Source organism: Musa acuminata, chromosome BXJ3-1 (genome assembly GCF_036884655.1).
Source record: "Musa acuminata AAA Group cultivar baxijiao chromosome BXJ3-1, Cavendish_Baxijiao_AAA, whole genome shotgun sequence".
Classification (NCBI taxonomy): Eukaryota; Viridiplantae; Streptophyta; class Magnoliopsida; order Zingiberales; family Musaceae; genus Musa; species Musa acuminata.
In genome coordinates, this window is record NC_088349.1 from 37,861,315 (window position 1) to 37,887,737 (window position 26,423).

General features: G+C 36.3%; 1 pseudogene; it reads right to left on the minus strand.

The window, feature by feature from the left end:
• Positions 1-119: 119 nt before the first annotated feature.
• Positions 120-16,424, minus strand: LOC108952042 (26S proteasome regulatory subunit 4 homolog; annotated as a pseudogene).
• Positions 16,425-26,423: the final 9,999 nt, after the last annotated feature.

Below are 26,423 nucleotides of genomic sequence, written 5' to 3' on the forward strand. Positions count from 1 at the left end.
CAATTTGCGATCATCAAGGTCCACAAACAAACATCTAAAAATAATATATTGAGAATCACGATAATCAAAAGCGACATATGAGACAAACCTTCATGTTATGAGGCAAGCGAATTAATAGCTCACATGTAGAGTCCCTTAGGCACCCCTTCTTCTTAAACGTCACCTTCTCCTTGGCCTTCTTGAAGTCTGCATGAGTTACCTGAGCGTAAGATGATGTAGCTACAAATTACTGAGATATGTAACTTAGGGCACTTTGGGAATGCAAGATAAAGCAAATGGGTATTAGTTTAAACTCTTAATCCAATGCAAGTCAAATTCAACTAGCCGATCCAACCACTAAAGACGTGTAGTCCAACTCAAACTAGTCAAGTGAGAGTGTCTCTTCAAAGAAGACTAGTTAATATTCCATTTGTTGGGTATGTCCCTACCATATCAGATTTGTCAAACTTAATATGCACCAAACCAAGGATAATATTCAAGTATTTGACGATCTTGTTTGAAAAACTTTTGATTAAAACAAACATTTGAAAACTATCAGAATCCATATCAACAATATTAGTTTTGAATTATTCGTATTGTTTCTTATCAATTATATGATCCAACATGTGCCCAAGAGCAAGAATTTTACTTATAAGCCAAACCATATTCTTTTACGTTGAACTGATCTTATTCAGTTTATATTTTACTTTTTAAGTTGAATTTTTCTTTATTTCATTATTTAGGGCCTTGAATGATTCTCTCCCAAATTGTCTCACTTCTCAAGGCTATAGAAGAGAATTGGGAAAAGAAAAACAAAGAACAGAGAATCAGAAATTAAGACGAGATCAAGACATTTCCAAAAGCCAAGGCATCACCACATCACTTCTCTATACGAGAGATAAGCTATCATAAGAAATGGGAACAAAATAGATAAGTAGCATCTTTCCTTTCCATTTTCTATTTTTGGAGGAAGAAGAGGATCTCTATTCTAGCAGCATGACAAACTGTTTCAGTGGTCAACCACTGTTAAGACACATTGGTGGAGGTTTAGAGCCTATAACAAACCTTAATTAGCCTGAGTAAGGACCTGTAAGGATCATATGGTTCAGTACTAAATGGTGTTGTTTTTGTATTATCTTTTACTGATAATGTGTGAAAAAGGTTGGAATATTGCCCGATAAACTGGTGAGATACCAATACAACAAGGTGTCAAGACCAGAGGTTGACCGAGCTTCTAAACCTGGTTGTAGACCTTTAGACTTGAAAACACGAAGCATAGACTTGAGTGTTCAGAGATCACCAAAAATGTCACCTGAACAAATTTCCAATATGCTTTTGTAAGTAAATCTCCCTCAACAGGTAAATAACTTTATTACATCTAGCCCAAAGAATGATCGTTTGTGGTTCTTTATTCTACTTCTTATAACAAGTTTTATCCAGAGCAATGATACACTAATAAAGATTGATGCTTCCTCAAATGGTCATGCTCCTCTTGCCCCAAGAAAGAGAAGTAATAAAAACTTGAATCAACAAGGAACCCCCATTCGAGCAAATTAGTGGCTTTATAAAATACATACCAGGAACTATAACTGGGGTCAGAAGAAGTCATCTGGACAATATAGCTTTATAATATGAATCTGAAAAGCAATCTAATGGAGAACATAGACTAAATACAGCTTACATGAACCATCACATTTAAATTATAAAGAAATGAGTTACCTTTATAGAATAGGAGAGGTAATATGAAAAGTTCTCCTGTCTTTTAGTGGTTAACTTTTTAAGTGATCAATTTCTGAACATTTAATAGGAACATAGAAAAAATTCATAAAATCCCTAGGGTATGGACAACTAGCATTCAAAAGTCAATATCCATTTAAAAAAGCATGTATACATCCCAAACAAAAGGTATATAAGACCACAATAACAATTGCTGATAATATTAGTGTAATAACAAAAGCTTTATCTAACAATGACCTTCTATATAAAAGAATACAATTTTACATGTAAATATGTGACACACCTTCATCCTACGCTCTCTTAAAGCAAGCAAGCCAGATTCAGTACAGATTGTCTTGATATCAGCTCCAGAGAACTCGTCCTTTGTCATGACAAATTCTTCCAGGTTGACATTATTGGCCAGCGTCATTCTAGAGGTATGTATCAAAAGAAATTAACATGAAAATAAGAATTTAGCAAGAACCCGCAAAGTGTACAAAAACATGCACCAGTGTTCTATAAGTATCCTATATTTGTTCATGAAACATAACAAACCTGAAAAATACGATGTTTAATGTCTGGCAGCGGGAATTCAATCTTCCTATCAATACGACCAGGCCGAAGCAAGGCTGGATCAAGGCTTTCAATTATGTTGGTTGCAAGACCTTAACATCCCCCCTTGAGTCCAAACCATCTAACTGGTTCAGCAATTCCAACGTGGTTCTCTGTATTTCACGCTCACCACCAGAATGAGCATCATATCTAAAATTGGTCAGATAGAATAGTCTGATAATTTTAACTATGATTTACATACAAGAGAAAGAAAAAAGTGGGACTTTTATTTCTCATCGACAGACCTTTTGGTGCCAACTGCTTCTATCTCATCAATAAAGACTATCGAAGGAGAAGGTTCATCTGCCACTCTAAACAGTTCTCTAACAAGTTTTGGGTCATCACCCAAATATTTCTGAATCAACTCACTTCCAAAAACATGCAAGAAAGTTGCTTAAGTTGAGTTAGCCACAGTCTGAAATTAAGCATTCATAAATAGTACAAAAATTAGGACTTTGCAATAACCAATGCAGATACCAAAGCATTTAGATCACCATGCAACACAAATTGGATGGCAAAAACCTTTTAGGTTGCAAACCCACAAGAGAAAGATAATTCCAATTCTAAAGTGAAACTCAGTTAAGCTTTTTTTTTTTAAAATTAGCCACCACCATCTAGATTATAAATTTGTAATAATAGAAGGTCAATTTTTTTTAAAAAAAGACATCCATTGGTAAAGAAGAAGCGCACAGGCAATAAAAATATCCTTTCTCATTTCTCTTCTCTATTTACTCATAATAAATGCTGGTAGATATACTAATCTATATTCTATACAAGTGTAACTAAATAGAGATCGAGAGAATAGAGAAGAGGGAGGGTAAAGAATGTGTGGGGCAAAGTTGTAAAGTCCATGTTATGGAAATTCACATGCTATACTCTCACCTTGGCAAGTAAAGTTTTCCCAGTTCCAGGCTCCCCATATGGTATAACTCCCTTGGGAAGCCTAATTCCAATATCTTCATACAGCTCAGAATGAGTAAGAGGAATTTCAACAGCTTCTTTAATTTATTGAATTTGTGTATCTAAGCCACCAATATCAGCATAAGATTCCAAAGGAGCTTTTTCAACTTTCATGACAGAAACCATAGGATCAAGTTCATCCTGAAGAAGCCAACAACAGACAAGATCTGCAAAAGACATTTTAATCTAATCACCCATTTATCCACTCAATAACAACATATCCTGATGTAATATTTCAGAATTTAACAATTATGTGAACAAAAGCCACCAAGTAAGAAGCATATCATTATGTATCATGTCATGTGAAGATGCATAAAAGGTAAGGATTAGAAACATCTAAAGCACAGGCTAAAATAAAAAGGACAAAGACCAATAATTATTTTACACTTCAGTTGAATAAGATACAGGTATATAATAATTCTGTAAAATCTTCTGGATTGGAAAAATCCAGAGTTAGATGTAGCTTGACCGGTTTCTTCACCCACACCTATAAACAAGTCAAGTTGTATATTGATTCAACCAATAAAAATATTTCAGCCCATTTAGTGTAGGTTACACTGCAGAGGAGACAAAATAAGTGTCAACCAACTGTAAGAAAGCTTTTCAAGAAAACTATATTTCAATCTCTGCAGCTGTCTCTTCAATAAGGATTGGACCGAACACTTGTTTTTACTCCTAGGAGAAGTCCAAAACAAGAGGTAGACAAGCTAAATAAGACATTTCTCCTTTATTTTCAAGAAATGTTTTGAGTCACTTTGAAAATATTCAAATAAGAGAAGAAGGAAAAAACAACAGAAAACAAAAGGAAGAGGTGGAGGTGGAGGTGGAGATGGAGGCAAGACATACAGGAGTGGGCGACCCAAATTTCTTCTGACATTTAGAATTTCTACGATTGTTGAAAGCAAGTACACAACCCATCTATTAAGAAGCTAAAGAGGCCACCATTTGAATAATATCCAATTATTCAAACATATAGATAAAAAATGAACCTAAACTGTCACTTTATCAAAGACTTTGACTAACTCACAGAATTAAATGACCACTGAAAATAAATGAAACAATCTTAAAGTATTAGAATTAAAATCAAACAGAGTAGATAATATAATTTGTAAAAACAAAATCAATGCTCTAGCTACCCAACATAGGTTTCCTAGATTGAGTGACTCAACACACAAACATTTAGATACATTCAAAAGAAACAAAGTTCCTAAGAAGAAAAGAACATGATGATTCTTAAGCAGGCATATGCAAAGAGTTAGAGCCAATAAATAGCACACATAAACACAAAATACAAATGTAACTAAATAGAGATCGAGAGAATAGAGAAGAGGGAGGGTAAAGAATGTGTGGGGCAAAGTTGTAAAGTCCATGTTATGGAAATTCACATGCTACACTCTCACCTTGGCTCCCCATATGGTATAACTCCCTTGGGAAGGCTAATTCCAATATCTTCATACAGCTCAGGATGAGTAAGAGGAAGTTCAACAGCTTCTTTAATTTATTAAATTTGTGCATCTAAGCCACCAATATCAGCATAAGATTCCAAAGGAGCTTTTTCAACTTTCATGACAGAAACCATAGGATCAAGTTCATCCTGAAGAAGCCCAACAACAGACAAGATCTGCAAAAGACATTTTAATCTAATCACCCATTTATCCACTCAATAACAACATATCCTGATATAATATTTCAGAATTTAACAATTATGTGAACAAAAGCCGCCAAGTAAAAAGCATATCATTATGTATCATGTCATGTGAAGATACATAAAAGGTAAGGATTAGAAACATCTAAAGCATAGGCTAAGATAAAAAGGACAAAGACCAATGATTATTTTACACTTCAGTTGAATAACATACAGGTACATAATAATTCTGCAAAATCTTCTGGATTGGAAAAATCCAGAGCTAGATGTAGCTTGACCGGTTTCTTCACCCACACCTATAAACAAGTCAAGTTGCATATTGATTCAACCAAAAAAAATATTCCAGACCATTCAGTGTAGGTTACACTGCAGAGGAGACAAAATAAGTGTCAACCAGCTGTAAGAAAGCTTTTCAAGAAAACTATATTTCAATCTCTGCAGCTGTCTCTTCAATAAGGATTGCATCGAACACTTGTTTTTACTCCTAGGAGAAGTCCATAACAAGAGGTAGACAAGCTAAATAAGACATTTCTCCTTTATTTTCAAGAAATGTTTTGAGCCACTTTGAAAATATTCAAATAAGAGAAGGAAAAAACAACAGAAAACAACAGACATTGCTCTCGCTCCTGCTCCCGTTGCCGTTGCTCGCTGCTGCTGCCGCTGTCGCCGCTCGTCGCTCTCGCTCCCGCTCCCGCTCCCGCTTCCTCTTTTCTCAATCAGCACCCCCTAACACACCTCTTCCTTCTTCTCCTTCAGTATATTGTTAACAGTATATAGTATACTATTAACAATATATTAATAATAGTATTTATATTTATTAGATTAATAATATTTTATTTTGATTTTAATACCATTAATTTTTATTTATTTAAAATTATTATATTTAAATAATTATATTTAAAATTTTAAATAATTATATTTATTAATTATATTATATATTTTTATATTTTAGTATCTCGCTTCGTTCAGGCGAGCGCCTAGCGCTTCAGGCGTTTATGAACCTTGACGCCTAGCGCTTTTTAAATCACTGACACAAATAGAGGATGCAGTATTTAGAAAAGAAAAAAAAAGAAGTCTCAAATAAAAGCAAACCTTGCATTTCTTCGGCAATTATCTTTGTGAAAATTAAGTGTTGGTTGCTGAGATAATGGATCTTTTGTTCTACATACTAAGAGAGAAATGGTTCCAGACATGTTCACGTACCTCATCAAGTCTTGGGTGTGTTGGGCTGATAGCCCATATTCAGCCCATGTGGGCTAGGGCAGCCCACAGCCCACACCCCCTCTTAACCTAACCCTAATTAAGATTAGGGGGGTGTGGTGGCTGCGTTTTAGAGGCAGATTAAAGTTATAAAAAGGCAGCAACAAGGCAGATCTTTGGAGCGACGAGATTCCAAATAGAAGAAGGAGAACAAGGCAGAAAAGGAAGAGAAAGAAAGGGAAGAAGACAAGGACAACGCAGAGAGACTGTTCTCAATCATCTAGCAGTGTTCTCATCTTAGGTTAGATCAAATCTACAGTAGGCTCATGTTGTGATTACTTGGGAGGTTTTAGATATTGTGGGCAGTGACGTGATCCTTGTATCCCAGTTATTCTCTTGTGGTTGTTGCTAAAATTTTGGGCAAGAGATTGAGATTTGTACATTCATTATTCTCATAGTGGATTATCTCTAGTTTGCCCCGTGGTTTTTACCCTTCACATTGAAGGGGTTTTCCACGTATATCTTGGTGTTCTGTTTGATTGTGTTTCCATTTTATTCCGCTGCGTATTTTGGTCTTCTAGTATTTGTTCCTATACAAAAGGTTATTCCTGTTTATATCCCCATCAACTGGTATCAGAGCGGGGTTTTGGTGATTTAATTTTTGTATTTGAACATGGAGGCTAGTAATATTTCTCGCATGATTAGTTTGAATGGAAATAATTGGATGATATGGAAACCAAGAATGGAAGATCTCTTGTATTGCAAAGATTTGTATGGACCTTTGCAAGGGGATAGTGCAAAACCTACAACTATGACAGATGATGAGTGGAAGAGGTTAGATCGAAAAACAATTGGGTTTATTAGACAGTGGCTTGATGACAGTGTCTTTCACCATGTTTCTACTGAAATTTCTGCATATTCTCTTTGGAAAAAATTAGAAAGTCTCTATGAAAGAAAAACAGCTGGCAACAAAGCTTTTTTGATCAAAAAACTTGTGAACCTAAAATATAGAGAGGGTGCTTCTATTGCTGAGCATTTGAATGAAATGCAGAGTAATACTAACCAGTTATCCTCTATGAAAATGTCTCTTGATGATGAGTTGCAGGCATTGTTACTTCTCAGTTCATTATCAGAAAGTTGGGAGACACTGGTGGTTTCCCTTAGTAATTCTGCGCCAGATGATATTGTCACTATGAGTCAAGTAACAAGTAGTTTGTTGAATGAGGAGTTGAGAAGAAAGAGTTCGGCAACATCTCAGAATGATTCACAGGCACTTATCTCAGAGAACAGAGGAAGGTCAAAGTCTAGAAGCAGTTCACGTATGGGTAGGAGCAAGTCAAGATCAAGAAAAAATATTGTTTGCTATAACTGTGGTGAGAAAGGACATTACAAGAACCAATATAAGCAACCTAAGAAGAACAAGAAAAAGGGAAAAGAAGTGGAGTCTACAGAGTCAAAGGATAATACTACAGCTACAGTGCAGGGTGGTGATTATTTGATTTTGTCTCCTTTTGATGATATTTTTTCTTGTGTGTGTTAGGATCTTGAGTGGGTGATTGACACAGGTGCTTCTTATCATGCTACACCTCGGAGAGAGTTTTTTGCTACATACAAGTCTGGAAACTTTGGTGTTGTCAAGATGGGCAACTATGGCACAGCAGACATCATTGGCATGGGTGATATCCATTTAAAGACCAACCTTGGCTGCAAGTTGGTACTTAAGGATGTGAGGCATGTGGTTGACTTGAGGCTGAATTTAATTTCAGTTGGAAGACTAGATGATGAAGAGTATGAAAGCAGATTTCACAGAGGGCAATGGAAGCTCAGTAAGGGTTCTCTTGTTATAGCTAGTGGAAAGAAATGTCATACTTTGTACAGGTTGCAGGCTAAAGCTTATGGTGAGCAGTTAAATGCTACAGAGAAAGACTTCAGTATGGAGTTGTGGCATAGGCGATTGGGACACATGAGCGAGAAGGGGCTGCAAGCTCTTTCCAAGAGAGAGGTATTACCAGATCTCAGAGGTATACATCTGAACCCTTGTATTGATTGTTTGGCTGGTAAACAACATAGAGTTTCATTTGCTAGTGCTGCTTTGTCTAGAAAAATGCATGCCTTAGACCGTGTTTATACAGATGTATGTGGTCCTTTGAGGACAAAAACTCCTGGTGGATCTGTTGATGTTCTTGGTATAAGTGGTGCACTTTATTTTGTCACTTTTATAGATGATTTTTTCAGGAAAGTTTGGGCTTATGCTTTGAAGACCAAAGATCAGGTTATTAATGTCTTCAAAGAGTTTCATGCCAGGGTTGAAAGGGAGACAGAAAGGAAATTGAAATGCATAAGATTAGATAATGGTGGTGAGTATACGGGATTGTTTAATGACTATTGCAGGTCATATGGGATCCAACATGAGATGACAGTTCTTGGTACACCCCAGCATAATGCAATTGCAGAGAGGATGAACCGCACCATCATGGAAAAGATCAGATGTATGCTTTCACAGGCCAAGCTACCCAAAAGGTTTTGGGATGAGGCTTTGAGGACTGCAGTTGATGTGATCAACTTATCACCATGTACAGCCCTAGATGGTGATGTTGTAGAGCATGTATGGTCAGAGAAAGATGTTTCCTACAAGCATTTGAGAGTATTTGGTTGTCGTGCATTTGCACATGTTCCAGATAATAAGAGGTCCAAGCTGGATGGTAAGTCTAAAGAATGTATTTTTCTTGGTTACTCACATGATTAGTTTGGTTACAGGCTTTGGGATCCAGAAAAGCAGAAGGTGTTCAGGAGCAGATGTGGTCTTCTTTGAGGATCAAACCTTTGAGGATTTGAAGAAGAAGGCACCAGCCAAGACTTCTGTAGAAGGATTAGCAGATTGTGACCCAGTTATTCCTCCAGTATATCAGGGTGATGGGGGAGATGTGCAGGAAAATAGTGTAGAGCCTAATGTTGATTTACCTGTAGGGCATGTTGAGCAAGAAGAAGTAGGAGAGTAAGATCCTACAGAACCTCAATTGAGAAGATCTTCTAGACAACGTCAACCTTCCAGAAGATACTCTACAGATGAGTATGTGATGCTTACTGATGCAGGTGAACCAGAGAGTTACCAGGAAGTAATTGAGAGTGAGCAGAAAGAGAAGTGGTTAGTTGCTATGTAGGAAGAGATGGATGCTCTTCAGAAGAACCACACTTATGATTTGGTGCTGCTACCAAATGGAATAAAAGAAAGACAGGAGATATGTTGACAGTTGGTCGGTATGGCTTCACATTGAGGAGTCATGGGACAGCCTCCCTTATGGGCTGAAGGGGGAGGTTGTTGGGCTGATAGCCCATATTCAGCCCATGTGGGCTAGGGCAGCCCATAGCCCACACCCCCTCTTAACCTAACCCTAATTAAGATTAGGGGGGTGTGGTGGCTGCGTTTTAGAGGTAGATTAAAGCTATAAAAAGGCAGCAACGAGGCAGATCTGGAGCGACGAGATTCCAAAGAGAAGAAGGAGAACAAGGCAGAAAAGGAAGAGAAAAAAAGGGAAGAAGACAAGGACAACGCAGAGAGACTGTTCTCAATCATCTAGTAGTGTTATCATCTCAGGTTAGATCAAATCTACAGTAAGCTCTTGCTGTGATTACTTGGGAGGTTTTAGATATTGTGGGCAGTGACGTGATCCTTGTATCCCAGTTATTCTCTTGTGGTTGTTGCTAGGGTTTTGGGCAAGAGATTGAGATTTGTACATTCATTATTCTCATAGTGGATTATCTCTAGTTTGCCCCGTGGTTTTTACCCTTCACATTGAAGGGGTTTTCCACGTATATCTTGGTGTTCTGTTTGATTGTGTTTCCATTTTATTCTGCTGCGTATTTTGGTCTTCTAGTATTTGTTCCTATACAAAGTTTATTCCTGTTTATATCCCCATCAGGGTGAGGATGCTTAGGTAGCACATCTAACACCTCTTTGTCCACAATGCACTTGCCATGAATTTCTTTATAAAGCCAGACCTTTGTTCACAATGTACATGCCAAGAAAATTAATGCATTATTGTGGTGCTTTTCAGCTTGTGAAATATCTCTCAATAGTACTTATACACTGAGGCTAGCAATTCATACCAATATCTGATTTTTCTATTACAACTAGCATCATGAACCGGTTGACTTCTATTTCCTTGTGATGACCTCAAAGAATTTACAGCAACCTTAAGGAATGTTTTCTGATGAAGTAATGTACTTCCTAATATGACAAGTAAGAACAATTATGTCATCATAATTCGTTGAGGTTTCAAGTATTTTTTCCCCTGTAGTTCTAATGGTGAAGCAAACTTCCGTACATAGAAAACCTGGCTGTCAACAAATCATGCATACATCAGAATCATCTGAGAGAAAATGTAGCATAAATACCTCCAGTTGTTTTCTTCTGTTTTTATCATTCCTCCTGAGCAAGATAACATTGAGATACTATTCCTATTACCTGTGTTGGATGCTGTCCTTGATCATCCCAGCTTTTATAAAAACGAATATTGGCTATAGAAGCTTCTCAATGAATCTTCTCAATCTTTTCCATCTCAATTGCCATTTCAATTATTCCATTCAAAATATCTGGAACAAACTGTTGAGATTCACTGACATCATCAAGCTAGAACTTGTTGCCACATGAAGCTGAAAACTTCTAAGAATCAAATAAATAGCACTTGCTGCCACTCATGGGTAAATCTAAAAATGGCCTCCTTCAGGGTGTCTTGTCAAAGATGATGGTTTGCATAGTAGATTGGTGGAGACAGGATGTGCTCCGAGAAAGAGCAAGTTCTCAACGCTACTAGTTGAATGAGAAAAGATAGATGCTTGATGGCATCTCGTTGAGCGATCGTTTGAAGTCAACAAATCCTTCTGCATTACAAGACCAGATGGAGTGAACAAAGCCATTACAGGTTAAGAGGCAATTAAAAAAATGCAAAATCATTTCTTCAGACAAATTTGAGGAGTATAAGAAAAATTAATTTACAAAAAGAACGTATTATACAAAAACTATATCATAATAGAAATCAGAAGTTAATTAAAGGGGAAGAACAGAACAAACACAGATTAACTACAAGCACAGAACAAATGTGAAAACTAATTAACATGAAACCAACATCCTAAACAGTGTTAATTTGAATTGGTGGTAACAAGAACAACAATATATATAAATGAGATACAAGAAATTCATCATTTTAGTTATGCAAATCATTTGTTTGTACAAGTAACTTTTTCTACCGTAAGTATTAAAAGGATTTGTGGTGAGTTCATGCTTGGGCCACGACAGCATGGCTAGGGGAGTGTTCCATGTTAGGGACAGCTGAAGTTGAGGCCATCATCTTTCCCTTTTTTTTCCACTCTTTCTTATAACTCCAATAATCTCAAATAATCACAAGTAAAACAATAATAGTAGATTGGCCAAGTTTGATTCATGAGAGTCAATCTGAACTGAAATATTACCTTTTTTTCACGTTTTTGTTCATGAAATTAGATTTGGAAGGTCAATGGTTTAATTGATAACTTTTTGCTAATTTTTTATATTATGTCATATTCCAGTGTGATCCTCTGATCCCTCTTAAAAACTCATTGAACAAAAAAATCCAAAATATAATTCCCTTTTTGTAGATGTCAGTTTTTGATTTCTTAATTTTATTTAAAAAGTTTAAATTATGTTTCTATTTATTTGGGAAATTGCATGTAGATTTTTGCAATGTTGATGGTTTTTTCGTATGAGCCCTTCTAAATTTGAAATACAAATACTTAACACATATATGTTATTGTAGTTAATCTCATTAACTAAATTTTATTACTACTATCAATTCTAGATGCCAAAAATTAGCAACCATGAAAAGCCTAAAATTGACAATGATACTAGTCAAACTATAGGAAATGCAAACATGATGTTAAGACAAAAGTTATAGTTCAAAGTAGAAGCCAGCATAAACATTCAAAATAGTGATTTTTGGTAATTGAATATGAAAAAGACATACTAGCATTTAGACACGATATTCAGAACCGAAAATAATTAAACCATATGATCAGAGTGAAATAGGATAAATAAGCTCTTTAATGTCTCTATAAACTTGATATTTTGAACTAATGTTTAAGAAATAGTTTAGTGCATCTCTATTGCAACACATAAGCTTCATTGTTACTCAAGATATGCAAACAAATCTCTTCATATTATAAATAGAAGATCCAATACCTCAAAAGGTTGGCCTCAGTTACCTCTACCGTGGAAAGATCTTTGGAGACCATGTTGAGCCAATTTTCTCTACTCCAGACATCACTCTTCATTGGCAACCAATACTCAGCAAAATTATACTTGTTCTAATAAGGGAGAGATTGAAAACCTATCATTAGCAAACACCAACGATAGTAGAACAGTTTGTTTATTTATATCCCTGGGAAATTTTTCAAGTTTATCACATAAACCCAGTTACACTCCTCTGGAATTCTTATAGTATAGAACGGAAATGAGATAGTACACTTAATTATAACTTGGTTTCATAGAATGCATAACCTCAATTTTGCCTTAGCTTAAAGAAACTCATCAATTTATCTGCCATAAGGAATATGAATGAAGAAATTATAGTGCAAGTTTGCTTTATGCATTTTATTAGTGCACTTATAAAGATATTATGTATGAATGAGTTCTTCATCCACCCTTCTGGTCTTAAAGTTCCTAAATATTATGTCGATCTATATTTAAATGAATTTTGCAACTGTTGAATACCACCAAAATTAGAAACTGAGAGTTTTGATGATGATATGCATCAGTCAATGGTCAGTCCAAACCACTGGAAAAATGATCCTTAACAAAGTGCATTTTTAGATTTCACTGATTCATATTGCTATAGATAATTCAAATAAGCTTTCCATTTTCCCATGGTCTCATTTTTCACATCAATATCATAGGACTTCACCTCCATTAATCCTTTTCATTAAACTATAAGTCAATGTTCAGCACTCGAATGATAATGCTTAATTAATTGGCAAATTCAGCCAGAGAAATAAAGCATATGTTTGGTTCCCTTATCCATTAACATGGGTAATATTATATCGAGAAATAATTTGACAATGTTCATTGAGTTAAAGTAGTTAAGTTGTTCAGAACTTTTAAGTTGTTCTCTATTGTTTTAAGTTTTTTTAATGACATCTTTTATGAATCTGCTAACCAAATTATTCACTTCTTTTTGTGCTTCAGTTTTCTTTCAAAAAAAAAAAAAAGATTTGCCATAAAGACTTCACAAAGAAAGTGTTTTATAATCTCTCTCTACAAAAGAATTGAGCACTCTATAAAGTTAAATGGACTAACAAAATTTTGCTGCTCAAGAGATCAAATAACCAGGAAAACACAAAACAGAGAGAAGACCAGTACTGGGTGGAGTGCACCATCAAATAAAGTAGTATCCACCTCATCCCTTCTTAGAGAGAAACATAGATTCAAGTCAGCCCAATTGCCTCCAACATTCTTCTGCTGCTACATGGTGGAGTTTGGTGTCAAAATGAGGTGGCTTGAGTTCAAGAATTGGCAGGGATTTCATGGAGCAAATGACTCAACAATGTGATGTCAGGAGGCACAACCAGACCAAACAATGGTGTTCATGCTGATGTGTCTCGTATGAGGGTGTAATTAGAGAACTGCATCAGGTTGTGAAGAGCTTCAGGATAAAATTTCCTAGCAAACAAGTAGCAAAGTCTCTTCATTCCATTCCACAAACAAGGTTTCACTGTCACCACTTTCTGCAAAATAAATAAATAAATACATGATTGCTGAGGTTGGTCTTTGATTATAAAACACTGGAAGGACAGTTAATTAGCAGATTTGGTGTACTCAAGTTTGAGTGATTAGTTTCTCTTCCAGATTGTGTTGTATAATTGTTAGCTGAAAACAGATAGCAGCAATGATTTTGTGATGATAAATACAAGTCAAACATGGAAAGAAAATGCAATTTAACCAGATTTGTTACAGTCGATGGCATTAAACAATTATTTGATAGCTTCAACAGTAACAGTATTCGGAACACTGCATAGTCGATCACTTTGAACAATTATCCGATATTCCAATGTAGTTTACATGCTTGTCACGATTTGTAACCCATTGTTGTTATTATTTTTAAGCATGAATAAATATTTTAGTATGCAGAATTTGCATAATGGGTAAGAGATAGTAAAGGACCAAATAATACTATCTAAACAAAAATGAAAATAGATGCTTTTGGTGCTTTGGAGTTCAATCCTCTAAATAGTGAACATGCTGAGAAAATATTTGACTTCTTTTGACATATGACATTATTTTCTTACAAGTCATATCAGCTTCTAATTGAATAATTCAATTTCATCCATCGGATTATTTTTTTATTTATTTCTCTAAAGGCTCAGATTAAGGGTCATCAATCCCTTCGAATTTGTACTGTGCCTCATACATGTATCGTGCTACTCTGTATGATTGCATAATGTCTCAAAGGTTTTGGTTGATGTAGTCATGTAGAACAAGCATTTTCTTGTAAAGTCCTACCACTTATCACTATCTATGACAAAAATGCAAGAATTTTAGATGGATATATGCAACATGTTCCAATTTCCTTTTATATGCTTCATTAAACCTAAGCACATGAATGCACTGAAGTAACTCAGAGGAAAAGAAAAACTATAGAACTTGGCAATCAGCTTGCAAAGATTAAGTTACTTTTGCCTAATCTGATGTGCTTTCGGTGATTGTGACAACACTAACGAAAGTAAATCAGGAATAGGTGAACCAGAAAAAGGAAAGAATCAGCATATATGAATACAAGTTCTAAAAGATTTACCTTTTCATCAATGGTGACATGATAACTCTCATCAATAGACTGTCAACAAAACCCATATCAGTCAACAAGAATTTAGAGGCATATGGACATCCTAAAGTATGAATTTTTGAAAGAGAGAATGCTTACAGAAATATTCTTCGGGAGCTCAAAAGTGACATCTTGTGCTCAATATGCTTTTGGATGCCACTTTCTTTTAGACCAATCAACATGCATCACGGACCAATTGGCACTTCCAATAGGATCCACTATCTGCAGGATGTCGAAATGTCCTGTCTAGTTAGTGATACTCTTAAATTTCCAGATAAGCCATTACTCAGGAAAGCCAAAATGCAAAATGATCTAATGTACTTACACTCGACAGAGTTGGAAGATAGTGTTCATCAGCATAGCAGTTGCGACTATCAAAACCTGACTGAGGTCAAGAAATGGGCAAAAATAGCAATCGGTATTGCTGGTTGATCAATCTGAGGGAGCAACCATTGAGTGATTCAACACATAAACTTTTAGATACATTCAAAAGAAACAAAGTGCCTAAAAAGAAAAAAACTTAATGATTATTAAGCAGACATTATGCATCAGAACTTGGATCTCCTACAGTCCAACCCATGAATCTAACATATTACTATGTATCCTAGCAAAATGGGGCTCCATTTACCTTATAGACTTCAATTATTTTGTTATCTTCTTAACTTTTGGAGATTTAAGGTACCCTCGGCAATAGAAATTATATGGGCAAACGTATGATGCCTACAAATGCTTCACAATGCTCACTCATAAAAATTGACCACAAAACACTCGAACCCTAAATCTCCAGTTAACCAAATTCGTCGAGCCTAAATACTAGTGATCTATGTAAATACACATAATATTTTAAGTTATTTTTATCAGAATACTAGCAAATTAGGTATATCAAGAAAACCACAACCAATTCGCACCCTAAACACTAAAAATCTTCACCAATCCGAGATCATGCGACCAAAACCATAAATCATTAAACCAGCAAAACTGACCTTGTTGTGCATAAAAATAGCATAGTCCAATACCAGTTGATCCTTGTCGACAAAAGATAGGATCGTAACGTAGTACTTCATTCTAATCGACGACGAAACGATGACATGGTTCTCATCGATGAGCTCGTCCAGGTTTCTGACACTTATCGGCGACTCCCGAAGATCATCGAACTTGGAGCAATCCTCCTCGTTCTTCTCCTCGTAGGGACAAAGGCGCTCCTGGTTGGCGGCGAACGCCACCTCCATGAGGAGGTAGTCTTTGACGAGCTCGACCTTGAGGATGTGGAGGCGGCACTTAGAGAGCAAGGTGATGGTGGGGAGCCAAGCAACAACCTCAGAACCCTTCTGCCTGCATTGCTTCCGTTTGACTTGGGACGGCGATGCTGCCAACTCAATCTTTTTATCCTTCTTGTCGCCATCGTGCTTCTGATCGCCGGGGTGCCCCTAGTTCCCCATGCCTCCGGGGGTTCCCTGGCCCATGGAACCTAGGGTTTTGTGGTGTACCACCGAGAGAGCTCGAGATCGAAAGTAAGCATAGGAGGTTTGGCTTCGAAAGAGAGACGATAAAAGGAGAAGCCGATCTCAATTCTTATTTGCCTTCACAGTGACACAAAATTGCAAATACACGAGTCTAAATATAGTTATTAGCATTATAATTTTAAGGTACCCTCCAATCACCATCTATTTAATTCTTAAGATTTTAATTTATATCAACATTCTATATTATATGACAACAATTCTTAAATAATCAAATTTTATTTTAAATATATTTAAGTTACATTTAACACTTAAAATTATAATTTACATCAATCTTATCTGATATGAATACTTTAAAAATTATTTTTATTTTAAATATATTTAAGTTATATTATGTATGGGACTAGACATGACTGTAATAGTAGATTAAACTAAAAATATATATAAAATATTCACAAAATAAACAAGTCATGTGAATGATATAAAATAGACTAGATATAAAAAGAATTTATCCACCTTAAATAGTTGAGGCATTACGACTTATTAAAAATACAGATAACACATGATTCCAGTTATTAGGGATGCCATATGAAAATTTTATATTAGAATAATAAAACACATATGTTACATTAAAATTTAATTATTTTTATTCAAATATAATATAGCCAATTATTTAGATCAAGACTTAAATTCTTGACCTTAATCATCAAGATGTTTTTTTTCTCTCTTTATTGCTTCGCCACATTACTCCATTGTGATAAATAAAACTCATTTGACATTTACTACGTAGAATAATATTATTACAATCAAAGCCAGATTTTAGAAGGGATCCCATCCAAAATACATAAAATAAATAAATAAATACACAGTTAATCTTACAAGAAACAAGCAAGCAATTATTCAGAGCATAAATACAATTAGTGTTTCTCATCAAGATGAGATAGGCAAAATGGTATTAAATTTTCATACTCCTTTGTGCTTCTGTTGATCATATCACATCTTTAAGAAACAGTATCAGTCAACCTAATCTCTTTATAACATTAACTCAACAATCTTTTGATGAAATTATGCTACTTATTTTTTGGACACAGAAGCAGAAAAAATAAACGAACAATGTCAAAATGGCCTATCGAATTACGTAAAACAAATAAAAGACATAGTTTGTATCGATACTTACCAGCAAAGCAGCAACAACATCGATGGAGTGATTCAAACATAAAAACCATTCTTGGCTTGTCTGAAATATGCAGCTCTAGGATCACCGTCCATGCAATTTCATAAATTTTAAATTTTGATCCTTTGTTGCATAACATTAACCAAGTTTTAGTCACTTCGCAATGAATGGTTGCTTAAGAGATATCAAGTGATTTTATTTACGAGGTCTAAATACAAATAGAGATTGCAGTATTTGAAAAGAAAAAAAAGAAAATCTCAAATTAAAGTAAACCTTATATTTCTTTAGCAATTATCTTTGTGAAAATGAAGTGTTGGTTGCTGAGACGATGGATCTTTTGTTCCACATACCACGAAAGAAATGGTTTCAGACATGTTCAGGTCTTGGGTGAGGATTTGCATGAAAGCACGATGCTTAGGAAGCACATCTAACACCTATTTTTCCACAATGCACTTGCCATAAATTTTTTTCATAAAGTTCTATGCATCATCTCACCAAATCTTTCTTTCTGAACGCGAGCTTGATAGGCAACATCACTCCTCGTAGCCACGTCTAGAAAACTAGAGCTTTGTTCACAATGTAGATGCCAAGAAAATTAATGCATTATTGTGGTGCTTATCAGCTTGTGAAATATCTCTCGATAGTACTTATACACTGAGGCTAGCAATTCATACAAATATCTGATTTTTCTATTACAACTAGCATCATGAACTGGTTGACTTCTATTTCCCTATGGTGACCTCAAAGAATTCACAGCAACCTTAAGGAATATTTTCTGATGAAGTAATGTACTTCCTAATATGACAAGTAAGAACAATTATGTCATCATAATTCATTGAGGTTTCAAGTATTTTTTCACATGTAGTTCTAATGGTGAAGCAAACTTCCCTACATAGAAAACCTGGCTGTCTACATATCATGCATACATCAGAATCATCAGAGAGCAAATGCAGCATAAAAACCTCCAGTTGTGTTTTTCTGTTTTTATCATCCTTCCTGAACAAGATAACTTGAGATACTATTCCTTTTACCTGTGTTGGATGCTGTACTTGATCATCCCAGCTTTTATAAAAAAGAATATTGGCTGTAGAAGCTGCCATCTAGCAACTCCACTTTTGAAGTGTTTTAAAACAATTATATCTATGTAACCTTCAACTGTAGTTATATCTGCAAATCATGCTTTCCACTCGTTAAGTCTTCCTTATACAATTATGGACACCACAAAATTATCCATAATTAAGAATTTAAGATCATACCTTCAGGAGTTTCTCCTTGTGGCCGAAGAAAATTCAAGTTTTTGTTCATGAAATTAGATTTGGAAGGTCAATGGTTTAATTGATAACTTTTTGCTTATTTTTTATATTATGTCATATTCCAGTGTGATCCTCTGATCCCTCTCAAAAACTCATTGAACAAAAAATCCCAAAAATATAATTCCCCTTTTGTAGATGTAAATTTTTGATTTCATAATTTTATTTAAAAAGTTTAAATTATGTTTCTATTTATTTGGGAAATTATTGTAGTTAATCTCATTGACTAAATTTAACTACTACTATCAATTCTAGATGCCAAAAATTAGCAACCATGAAAAGCCTAAATTGAAAATGATACTAGTCAAACGACAAGAAATGCAAACTTAATGTTAAGACAAAAATTATAGTTCAGAGGAAAAGCCAGCAAAAACATTTAAAATAGAAATCTTTGGTAATTGAATATGAAAAAGTCATACCAACATTTAGACACGATATTAAGAACCTAAAAGTATTAATCCATGTGATCAGAGTGAAATAGGATAAATAAGCTCTTTAATGTACCTATAAACTTGATATTTTGAACTAATGTTTAAGAAATAGTTTTGTGCATCTCTATTGCAACACATAAGCTTCATTGTTACTCAAGATATGCATACAAATCTCTTCGTATTATAAATAGAAGATCCAATACCTCAAAAGGTTGGCCTCAATTACCTCGATCGTGTAATGATCTTTGGGGACCATGTTGAGCCAATTTTCTCTACTCTAGACATCACTCCTTCTTAGAAACCAACTCTTAGCACAATTATACTTGTTCTGATAAGGGAGGGATTGAAAGCTTATCATTAGCAAACAACAATGACAGTAGAATAGTTTGTTTATTTATATCCCCGAAATATTTTTCAAGTTTATCACATAAACCGAGTTACACTCCTCTGGAATCCCTTTCGTTTAGAATGTAGATGAGGTAGTACACTTAATTATAACTTGGTTTCACTGAAAGCATAGCTTCAGTTTTGCCTTATTAGTGCACTTATAAGGATATTATGTATAAATGAGTTCTTCATCTACCCTTTTGGTCTTAAAGTTCCCAAATATTATGTCAATCTATATTTAAATGAATTTTGCAACTATTGAATACCACCAAATTTAGAAACTAGGGGTCTTGATGATGAGATACAATAGTCAATGGTGAATTTTTTTTTTCCATATTTTTTTATACAGAGTCAAGTAGATAAACATCATTTTATTCATCATTTATAAATATTTATTATAATTCATTTATTCATCAAATCATAAGTAGAAAAATAAACATAGTGATGTTAACTTCAAAAATCATACAAGTGGCTCTACTTAGTGGTAGAGGAAGGTCTGCTCTCCACTAGAATCCAATTTAGTACTAGAGGGAGGTTACTCTGAAAATTAAAAACAAAGAAAATTCAACAATACTGAGTAGGAACCCTAAAAGTCAACTCAAAATGAATACATGATCAAAATTCAGTCATCCCATTGGCGTATATCAAATACCCGAAGGAGCACTCCCCTAACAACGGATGGAGAGGCTTTATCCTATGGGATGAGTTTGTGTTCTCCCAACAACGGATGGAGGCAATCTCATATCGCACTCCCAATAGCGGATGAAGTGGTATCCCTCACCAGCCAAAGTGGGGACACGTTCCTCCCAACAACGGATGGAGGAACCGTCCAACCGTCACGTCTGACGGCCCGCTAATCCCCGAAGGGAATCGCCCTACCTGCTCTTTGTAGGGAAATAACATAATCTCACACTTGTCATGTGGGATGAAATAACACATTTAAAACATCTCTTTCAAATATTATCAATATCAAATAATACAAATTAGCCCTCAATTGACTTGAACCCTAGTTCAATCAATCCAATTGAACTCAATTTACTAGAACCTAACCGAACCGATCTTTAATCCTTATTTAACTGGTCTAGAACCACCCTAGCCTAGTATAATTTGGACTAGATTAGGTTCAATTTAGGTTAAACTGACTTAAATAAGTCAATCGATTCGGAATCACCCTGAATTGATCTAGACTAATTAAGCCTAGTTTAGTTCAATCAATATTTGAGCTCAAATCGAATAACAATATTAGGCTAGATTGGGCCAACTCATCTATTGGTCATGTGCATTACACATGACTAGGCATGCTATTGGGAAATCTGGGGGCGACATCACATTCGCAGTTGAAGAACAAAAACAAAATCCCCTATTCTCAAAGAGATATTCGATGTCATGCGAAGATTGATGCGTAAAAATTCGCAAAACTTAAAATTGCATATAGAGTAGATTATGTTACCTAGAGAGATCGTATATCCCTGAATCCTTATAGATCTCTGGGAGAGGGTGAATGAGGTCAAGCGTCCTCCTCTCTAGCGGTGATCCACACAACAGGGCTATGACGACACTCCTCAAAACTCTAGGCCTGCTCTGAGCTAGAGAGGGAGAGGAGAATAGGAGAGGCAAGCAAATGCTCTAGCCTATGAACCACTGAATCCCTCCTATTTATAGAGGTCCCATGTCAAACCCTAATGGATCCTCCCCTATTGGGTATTGGATCTGCATCCAATTACCCAAGTCTCTTAGATTAGTGGATCTCTATCTAATAATCTCTTATGGGCTCTTATTGAATCTCATCCATAGGATTCAATAATTCAGGGGCTTCTTGAATATCCAATAAGTTAGGGGCTCCGACGGATATCTCATATCCGAACCTCTACTCATCGCAATGCATACCATATATGTGTGACCTTCTATGCCCAATATCGAGCTAGCCGTGAGTCATACCTGTCAGAACTCCTTCTAGCTTAGTAATTATTATCTCCATAACAATTTACTCAACTTATCGATTACGGACGTACTAGGCCACTACGTCGTAGTCCCAGACATTACAGGGGAATCCAATCCATTGGACATGTCTATCCTCAATTATAGTATACCTATAGTCTCTCATTTATCTAATATTCCAAAGTCCATATACCGGGTATGGTGCTGTTAGACCCATATGGTTTCTACTCGAGTCTCTCTCTAATCGGATTCTCCCGGAGAACTTTTTCTCTCTCAATTCGAATGACCCTGGCCAGGGATTTGTTTGAGCAAGCATACATGGAATATTCCTTTCATGACGCCGAAAGTGGATGCTCCTCTTTCGACACTCAATAGCCCTCGTAAGGTCGACTGTCACTCTCAATGATCAACTATAATAGATCTAGGACATCCAAGCCTATAAGTTTGGTATCAAAGAATGGAGCACTCATATAGGACATCTTTTGTGTCTTAAGTCTAAGGACTAGATATACCACTAGGACTACAAAATCGTTGTCTGACAATAAGGTATCATCAACCATGCAGCATTTCATAAGCGGATTAATTAGTGAACTCATTCTCTAATGAGCACCTATACTGTATCTCTAGTGTCCCCACATGTGCAACTATGAGACCAGCTGCTTCTATCATATGGATGGGTATATAGCACACCAGTCTGTTCGGTTATCTCGATATCCCTCTCGAGTAACCTATGATCGAGATTATTTAGGATATGTGTTTAAAGGTGAATTGATCTTATTATCATGATCTTATCACGATTCAATTCCCATTGTATAGATCCAAGAACATCACAATATATGCATGCATATATGCAATAGTCAATATAAAGTGATACATGCCAAAATATAATAAGCAAAAAGATTCCGTGTCAAGTTATATATGCCATCACTCACGTGATTGGCTTGCTAGGCACCTATGACTAACAATCTCCCACTTGACCTAAAGTCAATCACCTATGTGTCTGATCCCCATTAGACCATTGTGACACTCAAAGACAATATGAGACAACGGCTTTGTCAGTGGATCTGTAATGTTATCTTCGGATGGAACTCTTTCCATTATTATATCTCCTCGGGTCATGATCTCTCTAATAAGTTGGAACCTCCTTAAAACACTTCTGATGAGACCCGGGTTCCCTTGTTTGAGTAATCGCCCCGTAGTTGTCGCAATAGAATGAATCAACTCCTTGCTAGTTAGCCCGACTCCTAGATCTGTGATATACTTCTTCATCCAGACTCCCTCCTTTATTGCCTCTGCTGCAGCAATGTACTCCGCCTCTATGGTAGAGTCAGCAGTAGTATCATGCTTGGAACTCTTCTAGCATACTACTCCTCCATTCAGGGTATACACAAACCCCGAATTTGACTTGCTATCATCGACATCGGACTGAAAGCTCGAGTCTGTGTAGCCTTCAACCTTAAGGCTACTACCTCCATATACTAGTAAAAGATCCTTAGTCATTCTCAAGTACTTAAGGATACACTTTACTGCTTTTCAATGCTCCAAGGCTGGATCCTCCTAATACTTGCTCACGACACTCAGAGCATGCGCTATATCAGGCCTAGTACGTAGCATGTCATACATGATAGACCCTATCGCTGAGGCATATGGTATCATATTCATGTTCGCTCTTTCTTCAAGAGTCTTTGGGGACATACTCCTAGAAAGAGATATCCCATGTCTTATCGGAATGAGACCTCTCTTGGAATTTTCCATGCTAAACCTTTTAACAATGGTTTCTATGTACCTGGACTGGGACAAGTCAAGCATCATCTTGGATCTATCTATATAGATCACAATCCCCAAGATATAGGATGCTTCCCCTAAGTTCTTCATGGAGAAGTTTTTAGATAACCAAGCCTTTACTATGGATAGCATTCCTACATCATTCCAAACGATCAGGATGTCATCCGCACCTTAGTCCATAAATGGATCTAAGCAACCTATACACCATATCTGGGCAGTCCTTGGACACGAATCCCTCGGGTTGTATCATATATATCTCCTCCTCGAGGTTCTCATTGAGGAATGTAGTTTTCACATCCATCTGTCAGATCTCATAATCATAATGTGCTGCAATAGCCAATAGAATTCAGATGGATTTTAGCATTACTATGGGTGAGAAGGTTTCATCATAGTCAACACCTTGCCTTTGTCGATACCCCTTAGCCACTAGCCTTTCTTTATAGTCTACCTTTCCATATACTCCGATCTTTTTCTTAAAGATCCACTTGCAATTGATGGGTACAATACTTTCAGGCGCATTAACTAGGTTCCAAACCTTGTTGGAGTACATAGAATCCATCTCAGAATTAATGGCTTCTTGCCACTTCCCAGAGTCTATACTCATAATAGCCTCATTATAGGTCTAAGGATCAATATCTTCAACATCCTCTCCTCTAATATGTCTCACATATCTCTTCGGAGGATGGGATACTCTGTCGGAACTACGTAAAGTTGGAACTTATGTATTAGGTACTTGAACAGACTCGGGCTGTAGAGTGGTGCTTGAGTTAAGTTCTCCAACCGCGCTCAACTCTATTATGCTCCAATTGTCTCCGCCAAGAGTGTGTTCCTTCTCAATGAATACTGCTCTCTTAGCTACAATGACCTTTTGGTCCTCGAGATGATAGAAATAATATTCACAAGTTTCCTTGGGGTATCCCACGAACTTGCATCGCTCTGTCCTCGATTCCAACTTATCGGGGTTATGTCTTTTAACGTGGACAGGGCAGCCCCAAATCTTAATAACCTTAAGATCGGGTTTCTTCCCTTTCTATATCTCATATGGTGTAGACACTACCGACTTAGTTGGAACTCTGTTCAGAATGTAAGCTGTAGTCTCTAGGGTATATCTCTAGAATGAGATGGGTAGGTCAGTGAAACGCATCATGGATCGTACCATGTCTAACAGCGTACGATTTCTCCTTTCAAACACACTATTGAGCTAAGGTGTATAAGGAGGTGTCCACTGGGATAATATCCCATAGTCCTTGAGGAATTGGGTAAACTCTATACTTAAGTACTCACCTCCTCGATCTGATCGAAGAGTCTTGATACTCTTTCCAGTCTGGTTCTCTACTACATTCTTATACTCTCTGAATTTCTCAAAGGCCTCAGACTTATACTTCATTAAGTATACATATCCATACCTTAAGAAATCATCAGTGAAGGTAATGAAGTAGGAGTAACCACCAATGGCATCAATTGACATGGGTCCATATACATCACTATATATGAGTTCCAACAACTCAGTGCCTCTTTCTCCAATTCCACTAAATAGAGAGTTGGTCAATTTTCCACGAAGGCAAGGCTAGCATATTGCATATGACTCATAGTCGAATGGATCTAGATATCCATCCTTTAGCAACTTTTGAACCTTCCCTCATGGATGTGACCTAGCCTACAATGCCAAAGGTATCCACTATTCACCTCATCTTGTTTCCTCTTAGACACACTTACATTCATGATATGTGGAGTAGTGTCTAGCATAAATAAACAATTATGCAATATTTCTTTCTTGATGATCTCATCATCTAATAATATCGAACAACCATTGTTCTAAAAAACTAATTTATATCCACTAACTGTCAAACATGAAATGGGGATAATGTTTTTGATAATAGAAGAAATAAAATAACATCAATCTAATGCAATAATAGCTCCACCAGGCAGATGTAGGGTGACCTCGCCAATAGCTACTATAGCAACTTTTGCTCCATTGCCCATCTTGAGGTTCATCTCGCCTCTCTCCAGTCTCTTGGGCCTTGCCAGAACCTGCAACGAATTGCATATAAGATAAGCACTATCGATATCCAATACCCATATGTTATCATAAGAGTCTGACAAATGGAGACTGATCATGAATATACCTGAAGCTTCTCTAAGCTTCTATTTCGCCCTCTCTACAAGGTACTATTTATAATTCCTCTTCTAGTGCCTATCTTTGTCATAATGGAAGCACTGGCTTTTGTCCTTTGTCGAGTCTTTCTTAGCAACCTTTGCTTTACCTGATCTACCCTTGCCATTGCCCTTCTTAAGGGACTTTTCTGCTTTCCTTTTCTTTTTTGTCTCACCAGTGTATAGAACTGGCTTCTCCTTTTTTATAGTGCTCTCTGCCTCCCTCAACATATTGAGGAGCTCTAAGAGAGAAATCTCAGGCTTGTTCATATTAAAATTAATTATGAAATGTGAAAAGGAATCTGGTAAGGACTGAAGCACAATGCCCACACACAAGTTATCCTCTAGGACTATTCCTAGACCTGTGAGTTTCTCTATCCACTCAATCATATTTAGGACATAGTTCTGAACTAGTATCCCCACAGTCATCCTAGCGCCGAAGAGGCTCTTGGATATCTCATATCGCTGAGTCCTTCCATGTTCCTCAAATAATTTGTGGACATGTAGGAGAATGGATCTGGTATCCATCTTTTCATATTGTCTCTATAACTTAGGAGTTATAGAGTCTAACATGTAACACTAAGCAAGAGTGGAGTCATCAATATACTTCACGTAGCAAGCGATTTCATCCTCGCTTGCCCATTTCTCGGGCGTAGGCATCACTGTATCAAGGACATATGCGATTTTCTCTTCTGTGAGAATAATTCTCAAGTTGCAGAGCCAATCTGTATAATTTGGACCAGTAAGATGGTTGATATCAAGTATGTCACGTAAGGGATTTGAAAGCGACATTTTCTGAAAACAAAGATGCCGCAGAAATGAA